We start from the raw sequence: 22,500 nt of genomic DNA, 5'->3' as shown, positions 1-22,500 counted from the left end.
GGGAGACCGCCTGGGAATACCAGGTGCTGTAAGCTTTTTGGAAATTTTTCACTTAGTATATAATAATTTTGCCAAAAAATAGAGTCAATGCCGGTCTCTGAATATTAGCAGGTTTGGGTCTGGTTAGTACATGGATGGGAGACTGCCTGGGAATACCAGGTGCTTTAAACTTTTTGGAAAATTTTCACTTAGTATATAATAATTTTGCCAAAAAAATAGAGTCAATGCCCGATTTCTGAATATTAGCAGGTTTGGGCCTGGTTAGTACATGGATGGGAGACTGCCTGGGAATACCAGGTGCTTTAAACTTTTTGGAAAATTTCACAAATTATATAATAATTTTGTCAAAAAAAAAAAAGAGTCAATGCCCAATCTCTGAATCTTAGCAGGCTTAGGTCTGGTTAGTACTTGGATGAGAGACCGGCTAGGAATACCAGGTGCTTTAAGCTTTTGGGTTTTCTTTCCTACTTATATAATGTACTGGCGATTAGATTGGCTGATCTCTAAATAGCCTTCTCTTTGCGGCAGTCTTCGCTTACGGCAGTCTTCGCTTACGGCCATACCAACCTGGCTATGCCCGATCTCGTCTGATCTCGGAAGCTAAGCAGGTTTGGGCCTGGTTAGTACTTGGATGGGAGACCGCCTGGGAATACCAGGTGCTGTAAGATTTTTGGAAATTTTTCAGTTAGTATATAATAATTTTGCCAAAAAATAGAGTCAATGCCGGTCTCTGAATATTAGCAGGTTTGGGTCTGGTTAGTACATGGATGGGAGACTGCCTGGGAATACCAGGTGCTTTAAACTTTTTGGAATATTCACTCGATGGCGCCGCGCATGGCTGCTTCAGTGCTTGGCTCTCCAGTGTTTGTACTGTTTTTGTTCGTTTTTCCTGTTTTTTGTTTAACAAACACTATCAGTTTCACCAGGGATGAACTGCTGAACATTCGGCAGAACACACCACAAGATCTTTTACCGGATTTAAATTATTCAGACGTTTTACTGAACGTTGTTATCGGAGGAGCGGCGGCGCTGATCAAGCGCTTCAGGACGCGCAGACGGGGGAAGCGAGCGGGAGCGCTCGTCAGACTCAGGAAGCGCGGATTTCGAACGCCGTTGCCTAGCATCCATCTCGCAAATCTCCGCTCTCTACCTAACAAAACAGACGAACTCCTTCTGCTCTCTCGGACAAATAAGGATTTCTCTCACTCTGCTGCTCTGTGTTTCATGGAAACCTGGCTGAATGATGCCATACCGGACAGCGCGCTCCATCTGCCGGGCTTTCAGCTGTTCAGAGCGGATCGCGAATCAGAATCCACGGGGAAATCGCGCGGCGGCGCGACATGCTTTTACATCAATGAGCGGTGGTGTAGAGATGTAACTGTGTTAAAGAAGATGTGCTGTCCTGATCTAGAAATGCAGTTTGTCAACTGCAAGCCGTTCTATTCGCCGCGGGAGTTTCACTCGTTCATTCTGGTTAGTGTTTACATCCATCCGCAAGCGCACGTGAGCTCAGCTTTACAGAAACTCGCTGATCAGATCACAGACACAGAACAACATCACCCGGACTCTGTTTTAATAATTCTGGGGGACTTTAATAAAGCCAATCTCTCCCGTGAACTGCCAAAATACAGACAGCATGTTACATGTCCCACCAGAGACAGTAATATATTGGATCACTGCTACACCACAATAAAGGACGCATATCACTCTGTTCCACGAGCAGCTTTGGGAAATTCTGATCACTGTCTGATTCATCTTATACCATCCTACAAACAGAAACTTAAATCTGCTAAACCTGTAGCAAGGACTGTGAAGAGATGGACCAGTGAAACAGAGCAGGATTTACAATCTTGTTTTGACCTCACTGATTGGAGTGTTTTTGAAGCTGCTACCACCGATCTGGACGAACTCACAGAGACTGTAACATCCTATATTAGTTTCTGTGAGGATGTTTGCATTCCTACCAGGACTTATTTAACATTCAACAACGATAAGCCATGGTTTACAGTAAAACTCAGACATCTTCGTCAGGCCAAAGAGGATGCCTACAGAAATGGGGACAGGGTCTTGTACAATCAGGCCAGGAACACACTGAACAAAGAGATCAGAGCAGCTAAAAAGACCTACGCTAAAAAGTTGGAAGACCAGTTTTCTTCCAACGACTCAACTTCAGTTTGGAGAGGACTGAGGGCCATCACAAACTACAAGACACCATCCCCTTGCACTGAGGCTAATCAACGGCTTGCTAATGACCTGAATGAGTTTTATTGCAGATTTGAAACCCCCAACACCCATTCTGACCATCTCCCTGCACAACCATTAACACCTCCTGCAATTCCCCGTTCCACACCTACTGCTCTTCAAATCTGTGAAGATGATGTGCGCCAGGTCTTCAAGAAGAACAAAAGAAGAAAAGCACCAGGCCCAGATGGTGTTACACCAGCCTGTCTGAAAATCTGTGCTGACCAGCTGGCCCCCATCTTTTCACAGATCTTCAACAGATCCCTGGAGTTGTGTGAAGTACCTTCCTGCCTCAAACGCTCCACCATCATCCCCATCCCAAAGAAACCCAAGATAACAGGACTTAACGACTACAGACCTGTGGCTCTAACATCTGTCGTCATGAAGTCATTTGAAAAACTGGTTCTGGGTTATCTGAAGGACATCACTGGACCCTTACTGGACCCCCTGCAGTTTGCTTACCGGGCAAACAGGTCCGTGGATGATGCAATCAACATAGGATTGCACTTCATCCTGCAACATCTGGACAAAACAGGGACTTATGTGAGGATCCTGTTTGTGGACTTTAGTTCGGCTTTCAACACCATCATCCCAACAACCCTCCAGACCAAACTGACCCAGCTCTCTGCTCCTAGCTCTATCTGTCAGTGGATCACCAGCTTTCTGACAGATAGGCAACAGTTAGTGAGACTGGGGAAATTCACATCAAACAGCTGCTCCACCAACACTGGCGCCCCTCAGGGATGTGTTCTCTCCCCTCTGCTCTTCTCCCTTTACACCAACGACTGCACCTCTAAAGACCCCTCTGTCAAGCTCCTGAAGTTTGCAGATGACACTACAGTCATCGGCCTCATCCAGGACGGTGATGAGTCTGCTTACAGACAAGAGGTTGAGCAGCTGGCTGTCTGGTGCAGTCTTAACAACCTGGAGCTGAACACGCTCAAAACAGTGGAGATGATCGTGGACTTCAGGAGACACCCCCCTGCACTTTCCCCACTCACCATCATGAACAGCCCTGTGACTGCAGTGGAGTCATTCAGATTCCTGGGAACCACCATCTCTCAGGACCTGAAGTGGGACAATCACATTGACTCCATTGTAAAAAAGGCCCAACAAAGGTTGTATTTCCTTCGCCAGCTGAGGAAGTTTAACTTGCCACAGGAGCTGCTGAAACAGTTCTACTCAGCCGTCATTGAGTCTGTACTGTGTACTTCTATAACTGTCTGGTTTGGCTCAGCAACAAAATCGGACATCAGAAGACTACAGAGAACTGTTCGGACTGCTGAAAGGATTATTGGTGCTCCCCTGCCCACCCTTCAAGAACTGTATACATCCAGAGTGAGGAAAAGGGCTCATAAAATCACTCTGGATCCCTCACATCCAAGTCACCCCATTTTTGAACTTTTGCCATCTGGCCGGCGTCTCAGAGCTGCAAATACCAGAACAGCAAGGCACAAAAACAGTTTCTTCCCCCAGGCAATCTACCTCATGAACAGTTAAAATGTTCCCCACTTATGCTTATGCAAACAAAAGTGCAACATCCTTATATTTATTTGTTACCCCTCCATCCTAGTACATCCCTGCATCTTTTTCAATCCTATCCCATTATCATTTATAGCACAATTGTTTATACACTTATTTATATGGCTACAATTTTTTCTTTTTTTTTTTTTTGTCTGTGTGTTGGTGTCTCTGTGTACTGGAAGCTTATGTCACTAAAACAAATTCCTTGTATGCGCAAACATACTTGGCAATAAAGCTCTTTCTGATTCTGATTCTGATTCTGATTCTGAAAATTTTCACTTAGTATATAATAATTTTGCCAAAAAACAGAGTCAATGCCCGATTTCTGAATATTAGCAGGTTTGGGCCTGGTTAGTACATGGATGGGACACTGCCTGGGAATACCAGGTGCTTTAAACTTTTTGGAAAATTTCACAAATTATATAATAATTTTGCCAAAAAAAAAAGAGTCAATGCCCAATCTCTGAATCTTAGCAGGCTTAGGTCTGGTTAGTACTTGGATGGGAGACCGCCTGGGAATACCAGGTGCTGTAAGCTTTTTGGAAATTTTTCACTTAGTATATAATAATTTTGCCAAAAAAATAGAGTCAATGCCGGTCTCTGAATATTAGCAGGTTTGGGTCTGGTTAGTACATGGATGGGAGACTGCCTGGGAATACCAGGTGCTTTAAACTTTTTGGAAAATGTTCACTTAGTATATAATAATTTTGCCAAAAAATAGAGTCAATGCCCGATTTCTGAATATTAGCAGGTTTGGGCCTGGTTAGTACATGGATGGGAGACTGCCTGGGAATAACAGGTGCTTTAAACTTTTTGGAAAATTTCACAAATTATATAATAATTTTGCCAAAAAAAAAAAAAAAGAGTCAATGCCCAATCTCTGAATCTTAGCAGGCTTAGGTCTGGTTAGTACTTGGATGAGAGACCGGCTAGGAATACCAGGTGCTTTAAGCTTTTGGGTTTTCTTTCCTACTTATATAATGTACTGGCGATTAGATTGGCTGATCTCTAAATAGCCTTCTCTTTGCGGCAGTCTTCGCTTACGGCCATACCAACCTGGCTATGCCCGATCTCGTCTGATCTCGGAAGCTAAGCAGGTTTGGGCCTGGTTAGTACTTGGATGGGAGACCGCCTGGGAATACCAGGTGCTGTAAGCTTTTTGGAAATTTTTCAGTTAGTATATAATAATTTTGCCAAAAAATAGAGTCAATGCCGGTCTCTGAATATTAGCAGGTTTGGGTCTGGTTAGTACATGGATGGGAGACTGCCTGGGAATACCAGGTGCTTTAAACTTTTTGGAAAATTTTCACTTAGTATATAATAATTTTGCCAAAAAATAGAGTCAATGCCCGATTTCTGAATATTAGCAGGTTTGGGCCTGGTTAGTACATGGATGGGACACTGCCTGGGAATACCAGGTGCTTTAAACTTTTTGGAAAATTTCACAAATTATATAATAATTTTGCCAAAAAAAAAAAGAGTCAATGCCCAATCTCTGAATCTTAGCAGGCTTAGGTCTGGTTAGTACTTGGATGAGAGACCGGCTAGGAATACCAGGTGCTTTAAGATTTTGGGTTTTCTTTCCTACTTATATAATGTACTGGCGATTAGATTGGCTGATCTCTAAATAGCCTTCTCTTTGCGGCAGTCTTCGCTTACGGCCATACCAACCTGGCGGCGATAGAGAGTGATTGGGAAGGTGTGTCTGATTGCAGTTGGAAGAGAAAGGCTCTTCTAAAGCTTTATTTTGTATTTTACTTTTTTCTGTTTATTCTGTGGGAGGAGATTTGGGTTTGTTTTGGGAAAAAAGCCCAAGTTTAAGCTCCAAGCAGTTTATCTGCTTGGAGGCAAGCTTTTGTTTGTGCTTTTTTGTTTACAAAAATGGATGGACCACATGGTAAAGATCTGGCAATGGCAGGAGGACTAGAAGAACGTTTGGAACCACATGGAGCAGATAGATCATCAAGAGAGGCAAATGGAGGAAATATGGATCATGGAGCACAGAGGGGAATCAAGCAAAGAGTGGATTATCTGAAAGAAGCAACGGTGGTGTTGGACTTAAAAGGAAATAAGGAGGTAAAAGCTGTGGATATCATTAAAGTAGTTTCAGAGAAGATTGGATTTGGTAAATTGCTGGCAGTGAGACCAAAGTATGGGGAGGAATATGAGTTGACTGTGGAAGATGCAGAACTTTGTGATGTATTATTGGATGGAATGGAAATAAAAGGTCAATTCTTCGAAATAAGGAGGCTGGAGGTAAAGGAACATATTGTGTCTTTTCTTCACTTGCCTGCATACTTGGAGGATGAAGTGATTGAGAACAAATTGAAGTTTTGGGGAGTTAATCCAATGACAAAAATAAAGAGAAGAGTCTATCCTGGAACAAACATTGCTGATGGAACGAGGTATGTGAAGGTTAAATTTCCAAAAGAGGTAACATCACTACCCTATAGTGCTAAATTTGAAACGGCAGATGGCACTCAGTACTTTAGGGTCATACATGATGGACAGCAAAAACTATGTCGGATGTGTATGCAGCCAGGACACATTTTCAGGGACTGTCCTGATTTCAAATGTTATGAATGCTTTGAGCAAGGGCATTTCGCGAAAGACTGTAAAGCTGATAAATGTCTGGATTGTGGGAAAGTATTCATAAGGTGTGACTGTGAAAGTGAACATGAAGAAGAGACAAATGATAAAACTGAACATGGTGAACCAGAGGAGAATATGGAGAGTATGGAAATAGTCATAAATGAGGGAGAGGAAGATGGGTCTCTGAATGATAGTAAAAGTCAGGAGCAGGAAAAGGGGGGGGGGGGTATAAGGAGTTGGAGAGAAGAGAGGGGTTTGAAATGGTGGAACATATGATAGAGGGGTGTAAGGGTCCGGTGGATGTTATAATAAAAGAAAGACAGGAGGGAAAAAAGGAGAAGGAGCAAGTAGAGGAATGCATAGAAGTAAATTTGGAGGAGCTGAGGAGGGGAATGAAGAGAGGAATATTGGACACCAAAACATATGTAGGAGAAAGTAGAGATAAAGGACAGAGAAGGAGAAGAAACTCAGGTACAAATGAAGATGGAGTTTTAATGGAGAATGTGGGAGATAAATATGAAAAATGAATGTTTTGTTGTTAATGGCTCTTTGTTTTGTTTCAATCAATGTGAGGGGTTTAACAAAAATTGATAAATTTGGGAAAATGAAAGCGCTATGCAAAAAAGCTGATGTGATATTATTACAAGAAACATTTTGGAAAGATGAAATGATTGAATGTTTTAAAAGAAGTTGGAAAGGAGGAATTTATTATAACAATGGTGGGGGGATTGGGAAAGGCGTTGCGGTTTTATGTAAAAGACACATGAATGATGATGTTGAAATCATATATCGGGATAATGGAGGGAAATGTATTATTGTGAAAATGGTTATAGGAGGGGAAAATGTTTTTGTGTGTAATGTACATGCGCCAAATGAAGAGGCAGAAAAGAAAATGTTTTTTAAGGATTTAAATGGTCAGATGGAGAAATGGGAAAATATTATTGTAATGGGAGATTTTAATACAGTTTTTAGTAGACTGGATATAGCGAATGATATGGTTTATAAAAGAGATAGTGGGAGGGAAGAATTGCTTAAATTAATGGATAAATATGATCTAATTGATATATGGAGAGAGAGGAATGAGGGTATAAAAGATTTTTCAAGACGACAATTGGTGAAGGATAAAATGAAGCATAGTAGAATAGATTTTATATTAATTACAAAAAACATGGAGAGGAAGATGGATAAAATATATTATAAGATGACTTCTTTAAGTGATCATGGGATGTTAATAGTACATATGAATGAAACAGGGGTGGAGAGAGGAAAGGGAATATGGTGTTTAAATAATGAACTTTTGAAAGATGAAGGGTATAAAATGAAGATAGTAGAAATAATAATGAAAGAGAGAGAAAATGAAATTTATGAGGAAGATAAAAGAGTATGGTGGGATAATGTAAAGTATGAAATAAAAAAATATTCAATAAGGTATAGTGGTTTGATACACATGACTAAGAGGAGAGAAGAGCAAAGTGTTAGAAGGGTGTTGAAAGAAGAACTACAAAAAGAGAAAGGGGATATAGAAACAATTTTAGTATATGAGAATAGATTAAAGGAGATTGAAGAACTAAAATGTAGAGGGGCTATGATTAGAAGTAGGGCTAAACATGTAATAGAAGGTGAAAGGTGCACAAAATTCTTCTTTGGTCTAGAGGAAAATAGACAGAGGGCTGATATAATAAAGGAGGTTGTAAAACAGGATGGAAGTAGAGTAAAGGGAACTAGAGAGATATTGGGGAGTATAAAGGAGTTTTATGAATGTCTTTTTAAAAAGGAGGGGACGCAAGAGGAAGAAAAGGAGTATTTATTAAGTAAGGTTAAAACAAAAGTAACGAGGGAGGATAAAGAAATGTGTGATAGGGACATTTCCGATGAAGAAGTAGAGGTAGCAATATCACAGCTGAATAATGGGAAAAGTCCGGGGGCAGATGGATTGACTAGCGAATTTTATAAGGCTTTTAAGAACATATTTATACCATTTTTAAAAGAAATATATAAGGAAATATACAATAAAGGGGAAGCAAGTCAATTGATGAGAAGAGGAATGGTGAAATTAATTTTTAAGAAAAGGGGGGATTCATCAGATCTGAAGAACTATAGGCCGATATCAATGTTAAATACAGATTTTAAAATCTTAGCTAAAGTTTTGGCAAATCGTTTAAAGAAAGTATTGCCGGGAATAATAACAACGAATCAGGCATATTCAATCATAGGGAGGGAAATTACAGATACAGTAAGTAATATAAGAGATAAAATAAGGTATATGGTAGAGAATAAAAAGGAAGGTTATATGGTGAGCTTAGATTTAGAAAAAGCCTTTGATAGGGTAGAGCATGATTATTTATTTAAACTTTTAGAGAAATTTGGTTTTGGGAATATTTTTATAAAATGGATTAGAGTTTTATATAAAGATGCAATTAGCTTTGTGAAGTGTAATGGTTTTGTGACAGAGGCTTTTGGCATAACAAGGTCAATAAGACAGGGATGTCCCTTATCTGCATTATTATACAGTATTGTTGCGGAACCTTTAGGTTTAATAGTTGCAGAAGAGGAAAAGATTAAAGGAATTGGTTTTGGGGGGAGGGGAAAAGAACAAAAAATGTATCAATATGCAGATGATACAACTTTGATTGTAAAGGATATTGGGAGTATTAATGAGGCTATGGGCAAAATACAAAAATATTGTAGGGGTTCTGGAGCAAAAATAAATATAGAAAAAACCGTAGTAATGAGAATAGGGAAGGCAGAACAATTATCTGGCTATTTTAATTTTAAAGAGGAGGTGGAAAATATGAAAATCTTGGGAATTAGAATTGGAAAGGATGAAAAGAAAACGAGAGACATAATATGGGATGAGATTGTAGGAGGAATGGAGAGAAAGTTGACTTTTTGGAAACAACGAGTGTTGAACTTGAGAGGCAAAATTTTGGTTGTGAATGCGCTAATGCTTTCAAAAATTTGGTATGCGTTAGAGGTCACTTCATTACCAATTTGGGTTTATAAGAGGTTGAAAAAGTCTATTTTAAATTTTATATGGGAGGGGAAACCAGCAAAGATTGCATACGACACGATGATAGGGCCTGTTGAAAAGGGAGGTTTGGGTTTGTTGGATCCGGGTATAAGAATGAAGAGTTTAAGGGTTAAGATAATGAAGAAATTTTTAAATAGAGATAATAAACAAGAGTGGAAGGAGGAAATGAAATATTTCTTAAACAAGTGTGGAGGTCTTAATATGGGAGAGGGAATAATATGGATGAAATTGAAAGAACATATGTTAAAGGGGGTATCAGAATTCTATAGAGAGGTTCTGGAGGCTTGGAAAGAATTTTTACCAACAGTTGTGTATAAGCCAGAAGGAAAGAATGAGTTTTTGAATCATCCATTGTTTTTAAATTCCAATATTTTATATGAAGTTAAGGAATTATATTTTAAAAAATGGATTGCAGCTGGGATAATTAAAGTTAGAGATATTCTGTATGAGGTTATAGATGGCTTTATACCAGTACAAGGCATAATGGATGAAATTGAGGGGATTGGGGAAGAGGTAGAGAGACGTACGGTGAAACAACAATTTGATCAAATAAAAAAAGCAGTTCCAAAGGAATGGATTGAAGGAATTATAAAAGAGGATGAAGGACTGGGAAAGGTTGAAGTGTGTTTAGGGGAAAGTGAGAGTAAAATTTTAATTCAATCATGTACTTTAAAAGTGTTTTATAATTTCTTTAGAAGGAGGATTTTTGTCCAACCAATAGCAAATGGCTTTTGGAATAGGTTATTCCCAGGGACTGAATCTGATGACATTTGGGGGAATTTAAGAATAAGATACATGGACCCAATAATTGAGAATTTTAATTTTCTCTTAAGACATAATGTAATTTACACAAAAATGAGGTTATGTAAAATGAGGATTGTACAGAATGCAAGATGTGATGTCTGTGGAAAGGAAGATGAAGGGGTGCTACATTTGTTTTTATTGTGTTCAAATCTTCAGGATTTTATTAGGAGAATTAAATTATTTATAGAGGGAATCTTGGGAGAGGAATTTGAACAGCAAATTGAATGGTATAAGGTATTTTTACTGGGTTTAAAAGGAAGAGGCAAAAATAAATATATTGTCAATTTTATTTTAAACGTGGCGAGGTATGCAATATGGGGTAGACGTAATGTGATGAAAGGAAAACAAGGTAATGTTGATATGTGGGTCTTTTTTAGAAGGAAATTGGAAAGGAATATACAGATTATATATGAATATTTAAGTATGAATGGGCAAACTGAGGGTTTTTATAATATAATTACGGGGAACAATGCTAGAGTTCTGCAATGCTTTAAAGAACATATGATAAATATGCCTGGATAATTAGGATTGTAAGTATAAGCGTATAATGGAGGGTGAAATTCAATAATGAATATAGAATGAGTGAATATGATAATGATGTGATACGCATTGGAATTTATGTATATGTCAAATGTGAAATTATTGAAAAAAAAAAAAAAAAAAAAAAAGCTAAAAAAGATCTCGGAAGCTAAGCAGGTTTGGGCCTGGTTAGTACTTGGATGGGAGATCGCCTGGGAATACCAGGTGCTGTAAGCTTTTTGGAAATTTTTCAGTTAGTATATAATAATTTTGCCAAAAAATAGAGTCAATGCCGGTCTCTGAATATTAGCAGGTTTGGGTCTGGTTAGTACATGGATGGGACACTGCCTGGGAATACCAGGTGCTTTAAACTTTTTGGAAAATTTCACAAATTATATAATAATTTTGCCAAAAAAAAAGAGTCAATGCCCAATCTCTGAATCTTAGCAGGCTTAGGTCTGGTTAGTACTTGGATGAGAGACCGGCTAGGAATACCAGGTGCTTTAAGATTTTGGGTTTTCTTTCCTACTTATATAATGTACTGGCGATTAGATTGGCTGATCTCTAAATAGCCCTCTCTTTGCGGCAGTCTTCGCTTACGGCCATACCAACCTGGCTATGCCCTATCTTGTCTGATCTCGGAAGCTAAGCAGGTTTGGGCCTGGTTAGTACTTGGATGGGAGACCGCCTGGGAATACCAGGTGCTGTAAGCTTTTTGGAAATTTTTCACTTAGTATATAATAATTTTGCCAAAAAATAGAGTCAATGCCGGTCTCTGAATATTAGCAGGTTTGGGTCTGGTTAGTACATGGATGGGAGACTGCCTGGGAATACCAGGTGCTTTAAACTTTTTGGAAAATTTCACAAATTATATAATAATTTTGCCAAAAAAAAAAAGAGTCAATGCCCAATCTCTGAATCTTAGCAGGCTTAGGTCTGGTTAGTACTTGGATGAGAGACCGGCTAGGAATACCAGGTGCTTTAAGCTTTTGGGTTTTCTTTCCTACTTATATAATGTACTGGCGATTAGATTGGCTGATCTCTAAATAGCCTTCTCTTTGCGGCAGTCTTCGCTTACGGCCATACCAACCTGGCTATGCCCGATCTCGTCTGATCTCGGAAGCTAAGCAGGTTTGGGCCTGGTTAGTACTTGGATGGGAGACCGCCTGGGAATACAAGGTGCTGTAAGCTTTTATAGATGGTTTGGGGAGTGAATTTTATATTGTTTTTAAAGATTTTTTAACCAGTATTTTAAAGGAAGTATATGAAGACATTTTTAAGAAGGAGGAAATGAACCAGAGAATGGGGATGGGATTAATAAAGTTAATATATAAAAGAAAAGGAGATAAAGTAGACCTAAAAAATTATAGACCAATTACAATGCTGAATACAGATCTGAAAATTTTAACAAAAGTTTTAGCCAATAGATTGAAAGAGGTAATGCCAACCATAATTAAAACAAATCAAGTGTATGGAGTAAAAGGGAAAGATATAGCAGATACAACTTTAAGTATAATAGATAGAATAAGATATATGAAAGAAAATAACAAAAAAGGATATGTTATTAGTTTGGATTTTGAAAAGGCCTTTGATAGAGTGGAGCATGAATATTTATTTGGAATTTTAAGAAGGTACGGGTTTGGGGATAATTTTGTCAAGTGGATTACAATTTTATATAGGGGAGCAATAACAAGAATACAGTGTAATGGTTTTTTAACAGAATGTTTTAAAATTACTAGGTCAATAAGACAAGGATGTCCATTATCAGCGCTTTTATATTCTTTAGTTGCAGAACCATTGGGATTAGCTATTAAAATAGATGAAGACATAAGAGGGATAAACATTGAAGGAAGTGGGGGAAATGAAAAAATATTTCAATATGCGGATGACACAACAATAATAGTTAAAGATATAGAGAGTGTTAATAAAGTAATGGAAGTAGTACAGATGTTTTGTAGGGGATCAGGAGGCAAGTCAAATGAAGAAAAAACAACGTATGTGAGATTTGGAGGAGTAAATGTTTTAACGGATCATTTTCATTTTAAAGAAACAAAAGAAATAAGGATTTTAGGTGTTCTAATGGGAAAAGACGAAAGGAATGTTAAAGAAAAAATGTGGGAAGAAATAGTAGGAGGAATTGAAAGAAGGTTAAATTTTTGGAAATTGAGGACATTAAGTTTAAAAGGGAAGGTTTTAATTTTAAATGTTTTAATGGTGTCAAAGTTGTGGTATGTTTTATATGTGACTGCTATGCCAATATGGGTGGAGAAAAGGTTGAAAAAATGTTTTTTAGATTTTTTATGGAATAGTAAACCGTCAAGAATCGCATATAGTACATTAATAGGAGAAGTAGGGAAAGGAGGGATGGGATTAATTGATGTTGAACAGAGAAAAAATAGCTTAAGAATTAAAATAGTAAAAAAATATCTGGATGAGGGTCACAAAACAGCATGGAAAAGGACAATGGAGTATTTTTTAAACAAATGTGGGGATTTTAACATGGGGGATGGAATTTTATGGATGAAAACGAAGAATTGGATGACAGAAAGATTACCAGAGTTTTATAGAGAAATGTTTAGTGCCTGGGGAAAATTTTTAGACAGAGTAGAGTATGATCCACATGGGAGAGAAAACATTTTAAATCAACCTCTGTTTTTAAACAAAAACATTTTAAAACAAGACAAAGAAATGTTTTTAAAGAAATGGATGGATGTGGGGATAACGAGAGTGAGAGATGTTTTATATGAATTTAAAGAAGGATTTTTACCGACACAATTTATTGTGGATGCAATGGAGGAGGCAAAAGAAGATTACAGTGAACAAGAAATAAAAAATAAATATGAAATCATTAAAAATGCAATACCTAAAGAGTGGATTAAAAGAATAGAAAGTATGGAAGGAGAACCAAAAGAGAAATGTATTCATGTGAAATTAGGGGAAAAACTGTATGATTTTAAGGAATGTACTGTGAAAATGATTTATAGTGCTTTTAGAGATGAAGTTTTTAAAGAGCCGATTGTAAATGGATACTGGGTGCAGAAATTCAAAGATTTAAAAAAAGAGTGTATATGGAGAAACATGACGGGGAAATGTGTTGAAACAAAATTGGAATGTTTGGAGTATTTTATAAGGCATAAAGTGGTTTTTACTGATGTTATTTTAAATAAAATAGGAATGGAAGAAAATGCTCTGTGTAAAGTGTGCCAGGAAGAGGAAGAGGGGATTTTACATCTGTTTTTACATTGTAGAGAGCTAGAGGACTTTTTAAGGAAATGTAAATGTTTAATTAAAGATGTGGCTGAGGAGTGGGATGAAAATGTAATGGAATGGAACAGAGTTGTGATGTTTGGTTGGGAGAAAAAGTGTAAAAACAAAAGTTTTATTAATCTGTGTGTAATGCTAATGAAAAGTGCAATATGGGACAGAAGAACTGTGGCTAAAAAGGAAAAAATTTTGTTGGATGTTTGGAGTGTGTTTAAAAGAAAAACAGAATTATATATCGAAAGACTGTATGTGTACTTTAAAGGTGTGAATATGTTAGACTCTTTTTATGATGTTTTTACCCCACAAGTTTGTTGTGTTTTAAATGATTTAATGTGGAAGTTGCCAGAAAGTGGAAGAGTTTTTTAAATTATCTATGTAAATGAAAGATGTGTAATGTAGAGATGTGTAAAGACGATGTTCTGTATTTTCTATTGATTATTGTATTTTATTGATTGAAATTTCTTAATAAAAAAAAGAAAAAAAAAAAAAAAAAAAAAAAAGAAAAGGCTATGCCCGATCTCGTCTGATCTCGGAAGCTAAGCAGGTTTGGGCCTGGTTAGTACTTGGATGGGAGACCGCCTGGGAATACCAGGTGCTGTAAGCTTTTTGGAAATTTTTCAGTTAGTATATAATAATTTTGCCAAAAAATAGAGTCAATGCCGGTCTCTGAATATTAGCAGGTTTGGGTCTGGTTAGTACATGGATGGGAGACTGCCTGGGAATACCAGGTGCTTTAAACTTTTTGGAAAATTTTCACTTAGTATATAATAATTTTGCCAAAAAAATAGAGTCAATGCCCGATTTCTGAATATTAGCAGGTTTGGGCCTGGTTAGTACATGGATGGGAGACTGCCTGGGAATACCAGGTGCTTTAAACTTTTTGGAAAATTTCACAAATTATATAATAATTTTGCCAAAAAAAAAAAGAGTCAATGCCCAATCTCTGAATCTTAGCAGGCTTAGGTCTGGTTAGTACTTGGATGAGAGACCGGCTAGGAATACCAGGTGCTTTAAGCTTTTGGGTTTTCTTTCCTACTTATATAATGTACTGGCGATTAGATTGGCTGATCTCTAAATAGCCTTCTCTTTGCGGCAGTCTTCGCTTACGGCCATACCAACCTGGCTATGCCCGATCTCGTCTGATCTCGGAAGCTAAGCAGGTTTGGGCCTGGTTAGTACTTGGATGGGAGACCGCCTGGGAATACCAGGTGCTGTAAGATTTTTGGAAATTTTTCAGTTAGTATATAATAATTTTGCCAAAAAATAGAGTCAATGCCGGTCTCTGAATATTAGCAGGTTTGGGTCTGGTTAGTACATGGATGGGAGACTGCCTGGGAATACCAGGTGCTTTAAACTTTTTGGAAAATTTTCACTTAGTATATAATAATTTTGCCAAAAAATAGAGTCAATGCCCGATTTCTGAATATTAGTAGGTTTGGGCCTGGTTAGTACATGGATGGGACACTGCCTGGGAATACCAGGTGCTTTAAACTTTTTGGAAAATTTCACAAATTATATAATAATTTTGCCAAAAAAAAAGAGTCAATGCCCAATCTCTGAATCTTAGCAGGCTTAGGTCTGGTTAGTACTTGGATGGGAGACCACCTGGGAATACCAGGTGCTGTAAGCTTTTTGGAAATATTTCACTTAGTATATAATAATTTTGCCAAAAAATAGAGTCAATGCCGGTCTCTGAATATTAGCAGGTTTGGGTCTGGTTAGTACATGGATGGGAGACTGCCTGGGAATACCAGGTGCTTTAAACTTTTTGGAAAATTTTCACTTAGTATATAATAGTTTTGCCAAAAAATAGAGTCAATGCCCGATTTCTGAATATTAGCAGGTTTGGGCCTGGTTAGTACATGGATGGGAGACTGCCTGGGAATACCAGGTGCTTTAAACTTTTTGGAAAATTTCACAAATTATATAATAATTTTGCCAAAAAAAAAAAAGAGTCAATGCCCAATCTCTGAATCTTAGCAGGCTTAGGTCTGTACTTGGATGAGAGACCGGCTAGGAATACCAGGTGCTTTAAGCTTTTGGGATTTCTTTCCTACTTATATAATGTACTGGCGATTAGATTGGCTGATCTCTAAATAGCCTTCTCTTTGCGGCAGTCTTTGCTTACGGCCATACCAACCTGAGGGCGCTAGAGAGCTACAGGAAGTGTTGGCTGCAGTTTGGAGAGGAAGGCTCTCCTCCATTTTGTTTTTTCTGTTAGTGTTTGTTTTGAGAGTTGTTTTTGGACTTTAGTTTATTTTTTGTGTAGTTTTTCAGTTTTAAACCACCTAACAGCGGCATCTTGCTGGCTGGAGGGTGGTTAATTTTTTGTTTGTGTTTTGTACAATGGACGGATTATTGGCAAACGACACTGGAATGGCTGGAGAGACATGCATGGCAAACGACACTGGACTGGCTGGAGAGAGACGCATGGCAAACGACACTGGACTGGCTGGAGAGAGACGCATGGCAAACGACACTGGACTGGCTGGAGAGAGACGCATGGCAAACGACACTGGACTGGCTGGAGAGAGACGCATGGCAAACGACACTGGACTGGCTGGAGAGAGACGCATGGCAAGCAACACTGGACTGGAGTATCGACAACGAGCAGGACACGGTAAAAATCAAGATGCAAGAGATAAATTTGGTGAAAGGAGATACTTAAAGGAGGCAACTGTGATTGTGAATGTGGAGAATTTAAGTGAGGTGAGGGCTGTGGATATTATCAAAGCGGTGACTGACAAATGTGGATATGGGGAAATCTTGGCACTAAGGCCAAGACAAGGAAAAGAATACGAGCTCACAATGGAAAAAGAAGAAACTTGTGATAAGCTGACTGAGGGATTGTTAATAAATGGAGTGAACTGTGAGATAAAAAAACTTCAAAACAGAGATTATGTTGTCTCTTTCATGCAACTGCCCGTCTACCTTGCTGATGAAGAGATTTTAAATAAACTGGAGGTTTGGGGGGTTTCCCCAATTTCAAAAATAAAGCGGCGTGTATATCCGGGCACCAGCATTGAGGATGGGACAAGATATGTAAAGGCGCGGTTCCCGAAGGAGGTGGCCTCCCTCCCTTACAGCACAAAAATAGAGACGGCAGAGGGTCCACAATATTTTCGGGTGATGCACAGCCATCAGGTGAAGACTTGTCGGCTGTGCATGAGCCCAGACCATGTGGTGAAGGACTGCCCAGAGTTCACGTGCCATAAATGCGAGGAGAGAGGCCACTTCGCAAGAAATTGCAACGCTGTGACGTGCCCGGATTGCAATTTGGTTTTAAATAAGTGTGAGTGTTGGATGCAGGGTGAGGAGGAGGAGCAGCAGGTGGGCGGGCAGGTGCATGAAAGAGACAATGAGCAGCGAGACGATGGAGAAAGAGTTCGAGGTGAAGGACTGGAATTAATTAAGGATATGGAACAACAGAAAGAGTGTAACGAACCCATCATACAAACACAACAGGAGGGGGGAATTTGGACACAGATGGATTTGACTGACAGCTTGAAAAATGCTTTGGATACTATGGAACTGGATGATGAAAGGAATAAAGTATTGAGTGATGCACAACAGGAGGGAATTTTATGTACACCGATGGATGTGACGGACAGTGTGCAAAAGGAGATGGACGCAGTAGAAATTAATGATGCTACAAAAGAGTGTGAACAAGGACAAGAAAATGAGGAGACGCAGGGGAAATCATCAAAAAGAAGAAGATCTGTGAAGGTAGTACCCAATTTAGATACTGCAAGAAAAAGAGTGCTTAAAGAAGATGGTTTTGAATGTACAAATAAGTATGAGTTGCTAAAGGGTTTGGAGGAGATGGACTGAGTTTATGGGTTTTATGCATATTTCTATATGTTTTATGCTGTTAAGAATAGTGACTTTTAATGCTAGAGGGCTGTCAGACATGGGAAAATTTGAAAAAGTGAAAGAAATGTGTAAAGGAGAAGATGTGATTTTATTACAAGAAACTAACTGGAGGGAAGAGTACATGACTGAAATAAGGAAAAGTTGGAGCGGAGAGATTTTATATAACAATGGTGATGGCAGGCTGGGAAGAGGAGTTGCAGTTTTAATAAAAGAAAACAGTGGTGTATCGTGTAAAACAATATATAATGACATGGATGGGAAATGTATTGCGGTTGAAATGGAGTATGAGGAGAAAAAAGTTATTTTAGTTAATATTCATGCACCAACAGTAGAGAATGAAAAAAAGGAATATTTTAATGTATTAAGAGAATTTTTAAAGAAACATAAAGAAGTTATTATGATGGGTGATTTTAATACTGTTTTCAGTAAATTAGAAATGGGAGAGGGAATGGTTTTTAAAAATGATAAAGGAAGAAAAGAACTGAAATTATTAATGGAAGAAAATAATATAATTGATGTATGGAGAGAAAGAAACGAAAAAAAGAAAGAATATTCAAGGAGGCAATTAGTGGGTAATTTTATGTGTAAGACTAGGATTGATTTTATTTTATGTACAAGGAACATTGAAGGATTTATCGGTAATATTAAATATGAAGAATCAAGCTTAAGTGACCATAAACCAATTTTTATGCAAATAGACTGGAGTTCAGTGAAGAAAGGGCCGGGGATATGGGTTTTAAATGTAGAGGTTTTGAAGAATGAGGACTATGTGTTAAGTATTAAAGAAATTATTGAAAAAGAAAAGGAGAATGGAATGTACGGTGAAGATAAAAGGATATGGTGGGAAAATGTTAAATATTTAGTTAAAAAATTCACAATAAAGTACAGTAAATTAATACAGAGAAGTAAGAGGAAGAAGGAGAGAGAAATAAGAGAAAAATTGGAAAAAGAATTAAATGAGAATGGGAAAGATATACAAAAAATAAAAGAATTGGAGGGAATATTGAAAGAAATGGAAGAGGAAAAATATGAAGGCGCAAGACTAAGAAGTAAAGCTAAATATACTGTGGAGGGTGAAAAATGTACAAAGTTTTTTTTTGATTTAGAAAAAATAAGAGGGAAGGCTGGTATGATTAAAGAAATAAGAGGGAAAAATGGTGTAGTTGTGGAAACTAATGAGGAAATATTAAAATAAATAAAGGCATACTATGAAAACCTGTTTAGTACTGAGGGGGTGGGGGAAGAAGAGAAACTGGAGTTACTGAGGCAAATAAAAACAACAGTAGGAGAACTAGACAAAAAAGAGTGTGATGAAGAGATTAGAGAAGAAGAGATTAAAAGAGCAATAAGTGAATTAAACAAAAAGAAAAGTCCAGGTGTAGATGGTTTGGGGAGTGAATTTTATAAAGTTTTTAAAGATTTTTTAACTAGCATTTTAAAAGAAGTATATGTAGAGGTGTTTAAGAAAGGAGAATTAAATCAAAGAATGGGAATGGGTTTAATGAAATTGATATACAAGAGAAAAGGAGAGAAGACAGATTTAAAGAACTATAGACCGATTACAATGCTAAATACTGATTTAAAGATTTTATCTAAAATTTTAGCCAACAGATTGAAAGAAGTCATGCCGAGTATAATTAAAACTAACCAAGTGTATGGAGTGAAAGGGAGAGACATAGCAGATACAACTATTAGTATAAAGGATATGATAAGATACATACATGATAGCAATAAAGATGGGTTTATTATCAGTTTAGATTTTGAGAAAGCTTTTGACAGGGTGGAGCAAGGTTTTTTATTTGATGTTTTAAAAAGTTTTGGTTTTGGAGAGAATTTTATGAAATGGATTAGGATTTTATACAAAGGCGCAATAACAAAAATTAAATGTAATGGGTTTTTAACACAGTGTTTTAAAATTACTAGATCGATAAGACAAGGATGTCCGTTGTCAGCTCTTTTATATTCTTTAGTTGCAGAACCTTTGGGATTGGCTGTAAAACATGGAGAGGGGATAAAAGGCATAGGCATCGAGGGAGGGGAAAGTAAAATTTTTCAGTACGCGGATGACACAACATTATTGTTAAAGGATCTGAAGAGTGTGGAAAATGCAATTAAAATTGTACAAAAGTATTGTAGGGGATCAGGAGCTAAAGTAAATGAGGACAAAACGCTGTATATGAGATTTGGAGGGGCACCGGTTTTAACAGAACATTTTACCTTTAAGGAAACTAAAGAAATGAAGATTTTAGGTGTTTTAATGGGGAGGGATGAAAAGAAGGCAGATGAAACTATGTGGGAAGAAGCTTTAGGAGGGATTGAAAGAAGATTGAATTTTTGGAGAATGAGAACATTAACTTTGAAAGGGAAGGTTTTAGTTCTTAATGTTTTAATGGTTTCGAAACTGTGGTATATTTTATATGTGTCATCTATGCCGTTGTGGGTAGAAAAAAGGCTGAAAAAATGTTTTTTAGATTTTTTATGGGAAGGGAAGCCACCAAGAATAGCATACAACACTTTAATAGGAGCAGTGAAGAAGGGAGGACTGGGGTTAATGGATGTGGAGCAAAGAAAGAACAGCTTGAGAGTGAAAATAATAAAAAAGTACTTGGATGAAGAAAACGAAGTGGCATGGAAGAGAACAATGGGGCATTTTTTAAGTAAGTGTAGTAATTTTAATTTGGGGGACAACATTTTATGGATGAAAGTTAAAAAATGGATGACGGAGGGGCTGCCAGATTTTTATAAAGAACTGATGGGGGCATGGGGCAAATTTTTAACGAATGTGCATTTTAAGCCACAAGGCAGAGAGAGCATTTTAAATCAGCCTTTATTCTTAAACAACGGCATTTTAAGTCAAGGGAAGGAGGTTTTTTTTAAGAAGTGGTGGGATGTGGGAATCACGAAAGTCAGAGATGTTTTATATGAATTCAAAGAGGGGTTTTTACCAGTGCAATACATTGTGGATGTGATGGAGGAGGCAAAGGAGGATTATAGCAGACGAGAGATAACAAACAAGTATGACGTAATTAAGAATGCAATACCTCAAGGGTGGATAAACAGAATTGACAACATGGAAGAAGAGAAACCTGGGAAAGATGTGTATGTGAGGCTAGGGGAAAAACTGTGTGCTTTTAATGAATGTACTGTAAAAATGTTTTATTGTGTTTTTAGAGATACTGTTTTTAAGAAACCTGTTGTAAACGAATACTGGATACGGTTGTTCAATGATGTAAAAGAAGAGAATATATGGGGGAACATGAATGGTAAAATTGTACAGACGAAACTGGAGAATATGGAGTATTTTATCAGGAACAAAGCAGTATTCACAGATGTGATTTTAAACAAAATTGGGATGGAGGAAAGTGCCACATGTAAAGTATGCCAAGATGCAGATGAAGGGTTTTTACACTTGTTTTTATATTGTGATGAGCTGAAAGTTTTTAATGAGAGATGTAAAAACATGATTTTAATTTTGAGAGGAGTTGAAATTGGGGAATTTGAGTGGGAAAAGGTGTTCATGTTGGGAATTAATGAAAATTGTAAAAACAAGAAGATCATTAATTTACTTGTGATGTTGATGAAAAGTGCGGTATGGGAAAGAAGAGTAGTGGTGAAAAAAGAAAATGTTTTAATTGATGTGTGGGGAATGTTTAGGAGAAAAGTTGAGAAATATGTTGAATGTCTGTTTTATTACTTTAAGTTGGAGGGAACAATGAATCTTTTTAATTATGTTTTTACTCAGGAGGTCTTAAAGATTTTAAATGACCTGGGGATGGAATTGTCATTTTTAAAAGATTAAACAATGGAATGAGTGTTTTTTAGTTATAATTTGTAAGATGTCTGACAGCCCAAAACTTTAGGAGTGTCTATGTTAAAGAAAGCATATTATGTACCTTTGTATGTTAATATTTGATATGTATGTTTGAATTGAACAATTTCTCTAATAAAAAAAAAAAAAAAAAAAAAAAAAAAAAAAAAAAAAAAAGGCTATGCCCGATCTCGTCTGATCTCGGAAGCTAAGCAGGTTTGGGCCTGGTTAGTACTTGGATGGGAGACCGCCTGGGAATACCAGGTGCTGTAAGATTTTTGGAAATTTTTCAGTTAGTATATAATAATTTTGCCAAAAAATAGAGTCAATGCCCGATTTCTGAATATTAGCAGGTTTGGGACTGGTTAGTACATGGATGGGACACTGCCTGGGAATACCAGGTGCTTTAAACTTTTTGGAAAATTTTCACTTAGTATATAATAATTTTGCCAAAAAATAGAGTCAATGCCCGATTTCTGAATATTAGCAGGTTTGGGACTGGTTAGTACATGGATGGGACACTGCCTGGGAATACCAGGTGCTTTAAACTTTTTGGAAAATTTCACAAATTATATAATAATTTTGCCAAAAAAAAAAGAGTCAATGCCCAATCTCTGAATCTTAGCAGGCTTAGGTCTGGTTAGTACTTGGATGGGAGACCGCCTGGGAATACCCGGTGCTGTAAGCTTTTTGGAAATTTTTCACTTAGTATATAATAATTTTGCCAAAAAATAGAGTCAATGCCGGTCTCTGAATATTAGCAGGTTTGGGTCTGGTTAGTACATGGATGGGAGACTGCCTGGGAATACCAGGTGCTTTAAACTTTTTGGAAAATTTTCACTTA

At 37.5% G+C, this 22,500-nt stretch overlaps 6 non-coding genes across 6 annotated transcripts in view; all 6 read left to right on the top strand.

Moving 5' to 3' along the window:
- The window catches only part of LOC127947642 (5S ribosomal RNA), a 119-nt gene extending 84 nt beyond the window's left edge, over positions 1-35 (top strand). The window contains exon 1 of the ribosomal RNA XR_008151437.1: positions 1-35. This exon is cut by the window's left edge and continues 84 nt beyond it. This is a non-coding gene — a ribosomal RNA (5S ribosomal RNA).
- Positions 36-549: 514 nt separating this feature from the next.
- On the top strand, positions 550-668 carry LOC127948178 (5S ribosomal RNA). The gene has a single exon (XR_008151923.1). It is a non-coding gene; the product is annotated as a 5S ribosomal RNA (ribosomal RNA).
- Positions 669-4,803: 4,135 nt separating this feature from the next.
- On the top strand, positions 4,804-4,922 carry LOC127947794 (5S ribosomal RNA). Its single transcript, XR_008151568.1, has one exon. It is a non-coding gene; the product is annotated as a 5S ribosomal RNA (ribosomal RNA).
- A 6,383-nt stretch (positions 4,923-11,305) lies between these two features.
- LOC127947641 (5S ribosomal RNA) lies at positions 11,306-11,424 on the top strand. Its single transcript, XR_008151436.1, has one exon. It is a non-coding gene; the product is annotated as a 5S ribosomal RNA (ribosomal RNA).
- Positions 11,425-11,783: 359 nt separating this feature from the next.
- LOC127948280 (5S ribosomal RNA) lies at positions 11,784-11,902 on the top strand. Its single transcript, XR_008152023.1, has one exon. It is a non-coding gene; the product is annotated as a 5S ribosomal RNA (ribosomal RNA).
- A 3,174-nt stretch (positions 11,903-15,076) lies between these two features.
- LOC127948176 (5S ribosomal RNA) lies at positions 15,077-15,195 on the top strand. Its single transcript, XR_008151921.1, has one exon. It is a non-coding gene; the product is annotated as a 5S ribosomal RNA (ribosomal RNA).
- The last annotated feature ends 7,305 nt before the right edge of the window (positions 15,196-22,500 follow it).

This window comes from Carassius gibelio, chromosome A25 (genome assembly GCF_023724105.1).
Source record: "Carassius gibelio isolate Cgi1373 ecotype wild population from Czech Republic chromosome A25, carGib1.2-hapl.c, whole genome shotgun sequence".
NCBI classification, from domain to species: Eukaryota; Metazoa; Chordata; class Actinopteri; order Cypriniformes; family Cyprinidae; genus Carassius; species Carassius gibelio.
This window is presented reverse-complemented; position numbering and strand designations above follow the sequence as displayed.